This window comes from Zingiber officinale, chromosome 7A (assembly GCF_018446385.1).
Source record: "Zingiber officinale cultivar Zhangliang chromosome 7A, Zo_v1.1, whole genome shotgun sequence".
NCBI classification, from domain to species: Eukaryota; Viridiplantae; Streptophyta; class Magnoliopsida; order Zingiberales; family Zingiberaceae; genus Zingiber; species Zingiber officinale.
Window position 1 is genome coordinate 52,359,180 of NC_055998.1, and position 6,031 is coordinate 52,365,210.

Below are 6,031 nucleotides of genomic sequence, written 5' to 3' on the forward strand. Positions count from 1 at the left end.
GAGATTCCATTTTTCTGAAATGATGTAAGCTCATCTTGCGGTTGTCTTTGTTCAAAATTTGCCATAGACTTTGGCACGCAAGTCAATCCAATTCCTGCACTTCTAAATACAATTCTCAAGCTAAATCCTATTGTCCTGCTTTTGCCTTTACTGCATTTACAATTGAATTCTTCATTTGCCTTTAATACTTATTCCAATTCAACTCATAATTGTTTACAATTCATTTACAATTGTTTGGCAGAAATCAGAATCAGAGTTTTGTTTGCAAACATCAGCTTCAACAACAAAATTTGGCACATTAGAACTTAAGTTGGTACATTCTTTCACTCCTTGTTTATTGTAACGCCCGCCCTTCCACTGCTTACGAAGGACGGGGTTACTTGAAACATACATACATGCATATATGGCAGCGGAAGTAAATAAATAAAAACTAATAATCATGTTATCATAGAAGCATATCCGTTATGATAAAGAATATATCAAAAACATGTCATGTGAACAATGTAATCATGTATCATATTAACATGTGAACATGCTAGCATTCATAACTTGATTTAACATCTACTACGTGCTACATGGTACATGATATTTTACTTAACTAGAGCATAAAGCATACTAACATGGAACATGAAAACAAAAGTTCATAATGAGTATAAACCATCAAGTATCATCCATCAAAAGCATTATGTAGCAAAATAAGATCAAATGCAAAGCTTTAAAACATATAAGCATAAGGCAGATCTGTTCCACCATGCCTCTGCCACATACATCTTTGCCCTTCCTGCTGCTCCCTTTTAGTTTAACCATTCTTTTCCCTTTTCAACGGTACAAGGGAAATTAAACTATAAGCACATAGGCTTAGTAAAATCCTTTCCTAATCACAAAAACATAAATCATGCATTTAAACATAAAGTAGTGACATGTTCATTTAACCAACTTCTAGATATAAAATTTTCATGCTAGCATAAAGTAGTGTCATACTCATTTAAGAAAATCATAACATGGCATGTGAGAGCATAAACATAAAGTAGTAGCATGATTATCTAGGCATCATAGACATATTTTCAAAAAGCATCTTACTAAAGCATAAAGAAAACCATTTAGCATGAAATAAGTATATGCAAGATGTCCTTTTGAAAACATGTATCATGAAATGAGTATATGCAAGATGTCCTTTTGAAAACATATATCATATAAGTATTTAAACATAATCTCAACATGAGGGCCCGACTTTGTACCACATACATGAATTTACGCGCATCCTAAATAGATCCGAGGTAGCTAATCTCGAACCTATTAGGAACTAGGCCCGTTTCCTTGACCATCGACCTAGGGACACTTAGGAGCCCATCCCTTACTAGGCCCGTTTCTTTGACCATCGACCTAGGGGCAACTTAGGAGCTCATCCCCGGTACAAGCCATATAAAAGTAAAATAACATATCATATTTCTTATCATATCATGGCATACATGTTTCTTGTCATATCATGGCATATCATGTTCTTGTCATATCATGGCATATCATGTTCTTGTCATATCATGAAGAGTGCTCTTAATCCCAACTTAAGGGAAGCATCTCTTAGGCTTTTCATCATACATAAGATTTGCATAAACATAACATGTTGACATAAAGTGCACATAACATATAGTATATCATAGAGAAAACATAACATGATAGCATAAGTGCATATAACATATAGCATATCATAGAGAAAGCATAACATGATGGCATAAGTGCACATAACATATAGCATATCATAGAGAAAGCATAACATGATCGCATAAGTACACATAACATATAGCATATCATAGAGAAAGCATAACATGATGGCATAAGTGCACATAACATATAGCGTATCATAGAGAAAGCAGAACATGATCGCATAAGTGCACATAACATATAGCATATCATAGAGAAAGCATAACATGATGGCATAAATGCACATAACATATAACATGATAACATAAAATCCATATCACATCATAAAGAGTCATTATCATGCATGGTTGGGGTTTTGAACTTCCTACAAATCCTAAATCATAACTTGGCCGAAACATATAAGCATGAATCATAGATTTTCAAGCAACATAAAGACATGGGATCAATAGCCTAAGTTCTCATAATACTTAACATAACATGTGAGACCTTTAAAAACCTTAGGTAGCTCCTCAACCTCATTTTTCTTGTCTTGGCCGAAACTTGTGAGCATGAATCTTAGGTTTTCAAGCAACATAAAAACATGAGATCAGTAGCCTAAGTTCTCATAATACTTAACATAACATGTGAGACCTTTAAAAACCCTAGGTAGCTTCTTAACCTAAATCCCTTGTCTTGGCCGAAACATGTAAGCATGATTCTAGTTTTCTTTTAACAACTTAAAGCATGAAACTTTTACACCATACATAGTATAGAAAGTGAGACTCTTAGTAGGCATAAATGCGGTTCTAACCCTAATGTTCAAATCTTGGCCGAAACCTCTAGAAGCATGATTCTAAATTTTAATGCACCATAAGGCATGGAACTTAAACTAACAATATATAGAAGATCATACATCATGAGGAAGCATAAGCAAACATAATTTAGGTCTAAAAACTTTCTCTAAACCATTTCATTTCTTTTGGCCGAAACCTAAAGGTAAGACTCTAGGTTTTTAATGCAACATAAGTCATGGAAACTTAAACTAACATTATATAGAAAGTCATACATCATGAGGAAGCATAAGCAAGCATAGTATAGGTCTAACAACTTCTTCTAAGGCCTTTATTTCTTCTTGGCCGAAACCCTAAAAGCATAGTTCCAAGTTTTTTTTTATTTTTTTTTTCAACAACATGAAGCATGAAAGCTCTTAGTAACCATAGATAACCTCTTAACTTTATCTTGGCTGAAACTTTACAAGGTAAGACCCTAGGTTTTTGAAGCAACCTTTAAGCATAAAGCATACGAAAGCTACTTGTACTACAGGTAAGGGAATACTTACATCCTTTCTCTAAGGAAAAGTACCCTTGCTTGAGAAGTTTTCCTAGGAAGAAGACCCCTTAGCTTGGTTTCGGAAATGAAGAAGATGGGCTTGGGATTTCGGTGGGAGAAGGAAGGAGGAGGAAGAAAGAAGAAGAAAAAAATGAAGTTTTCCTTTCCTTTATCTTATTTATGCTAAATGAAGGAAGAAGGCAAAACCATCTTCTCATTGGGAAGGAAGAAGGAAACTCAAACTTTTCCTTCTAAGTGAAGGGGGCCTTCACTTTCACCACCCTTAACTACAATCTCCCTTCTCTTCCTAACAGCACACCCCTGCTGGGGCTACTAGTTATCACATACAACCACCTACCAAGAGGTTCAAGGTTCAAGCCTTGGTCATGCCTCTTTTTTGGTTTTTTTTTTTTTGCTCTTTATTTTTTTTTAAAAGTCTACATAAAGCCCATTCTAATCATGCAATAATTTATATAAAATTGCTAGGGATCCTATGGGTGTTACAATCCCCCATACCTCTTAAAAGTTCGTCCTCGAACTTAGAATAAGTTCGGGTACTTTTGTTTCCTATCGTAACTCATAACTTACCTTACTAGGGTTGGGATATTACCGATAGCGACCTCAAGGTGATATGGCATGGGACTTCCTGCTGAGTGTGTCGGCCACTTTGTTTGCTTTCCCCGGATGATAAAATATCTCGTAATCATAGTCCTTGACTAGCTCAAGCCATCTGCGTTGTCTCATATTTAGGTAGTTCTGTGTGAAGAAATATTTCAGACTCTGGTGATCTGTATAAATTCTACACTGAGCTCCATATAGATAATGCTTCCATATTTTGAGAGCAAAGACCACGGCTGCTAGCTCTAGATCATGAGTGGGATAATTTCTTTCATGTTCCTTGAGTTGCCTAGAGGCATAGGCAATGACCTTGCCGTTATGCATGAGTACAGCTCCGAGTCCTAATCTGGAAGCGTCACTGTACATATCGATACTTTCGCTACTTTCTGGAAGAGTGAGGATTGGAGCACTGGTCAGTCTCCTTTTCAATTCTGTGAAACACTTCTCGCAATCATCTGTCCATTCGTACTTCTTGTTCTTCCTAGTGAGAGCGGTCATAGGGCTACAATCCTAGAGAAACCTTCTACAAATTTTCTATAATAGCCTGCTAGCCCGAGAAAACTTCTGATTTCGCTGACATTCTTTGGTCTATTCCAGTTGCTTACGGCTTCAATCTTGATTGGGTCTACCATTACTCCGTCCTTGGAGATAACATGACCCAAAAAGGATAGTCGATCTAGCCAAAACTCGCATTTGGAGAATTTCGCATACAGCTGCTTCTCCCGAAGAATCTGCAATACTATGTCCAGGTGTTCGGCATGCTCTTCTTGGTTCTCGAATAGATGAGGCTATCGTCAATGAAAACGATCACAAATTTGTCAAGAAATGCCGAGAATACCCGATTCATTAGGTCCATAAATAGAGTAGGAGCATTCATCACTCCGAAGGGCATAACTACGAACTCATAGTGTTTGTATCTTGTTCGGAAAGCCATCTTCGGTATATCATCCTGTTTCACATTTACTTGATGATAGCCAGACCTCAGGTCAATCTTAGAGAAGATGGTGGCACCTTTTAACTAGTCGAACACGTCGTCAATCCGTGGTAGAGGGTACCGGTTCTTGATCGTCACTTTATTTAGCGCTCGGTAGTCTATGCACATTCGCATAGACCCATCTTTCTTCTTCACAAACAGTACTGGAGCTCTCCATGGAGAGTGACTAGGGCGGATGAGTCCCTTGTCGAGTAACTCCCGTAGCTGTTCCTGGAGTTCCTTCAATTCAGCCGGCGTCATACGGTAAGGTGCCTTAGAGATCGGTTTAGTACCAGGAATTAATTCGATCTGAAATTCAACTTCTCTATCGGGGGCTAACCCTAGTAGTTCATCGGGGAATACCTTTGGGTAGTTGCACACAACTCTGACATCTTCCCGCTTCTAGTCCTCTGCTTGACTGGTATCGACTACATCTGCTAGAAATCCAGTGCATCCGCGGTCTATCATCTTTTGTGCCCTTAAGGTTGATAAGAATTTCTTAGTTTCTTTCCTTGGCTCTCCACTGAATTCAAACATTAGTTCTGCTTCAGGCCGAAAGACCACTTTTCTTTTACGACACTCGATCGAAGCACCGTACTTACTCAGGAAATCCATGCCCAATATAACGTCATAATCCTGCATGTCAAGCATTATCAGATCACAATAGAGCTCTCTGTCTGCGATTCTGATAGGTGCGGCTCGCAGCACATGAGTAGATGGAATCACTGCTCCTGAGGGCAGGGTCGTTAAGAACTTACAATCTAAAGCTTGCGGTGGCATGCCTATCTTCCTTGTGAAAGGTGTAGAGACGAACGAGTGTGTTGCCCCATTATTAAATAATACAGTAGCATGCTGACTGAAAATAAATATCTGACCTATGACAACTGTAGAAGCATTCGCCACGTCCTCCTTGGTGAGGGAGAAAATTCGAGCATTTGTCGTAACTAGCGGAGCTTCCAATCTCCCTTGGCTTATTTGAGTACCTTCTATCGCAGCTTGCATCTGGTGTAGTTTTGAGGGAGCACCCCTGTTCTGAACATACTACTAAGGAGGTGTCTGAACTTGGGTAGGGAAGTCTCTGGCTCTATGCCCTTCCAGTCCACAATTATAGCACCTATTTGTGCCCATACGGCATACTCCAGGATGCTTCTTTCCAAATATGGTACACTGAGGGTACATAGGTTGCTTGTTCATTGGACCACCCTTAGTGTCGTTCCATTGCTTCCTCTTGCCACTGTGGTTTCCTTTCCAACTGGCTCTAGTGCTTTGAGATTTCTGTCCTCCCGATTGGGCTTGACTCTTGCCCTCGTTCAGCACCTTCAAGTAGTGTTCGGTGATCAGGGTACTGCTGATTAGCTCTTCTGCGGTCTATTAACTCCGTCGGTTACATTCAAAGCTATCTCGGGTCTGAGCATCTTCAACATGAGTCTGACCCTTTCTCTTTCTGTACTGACCAGCTCTGGGCATAGGCGC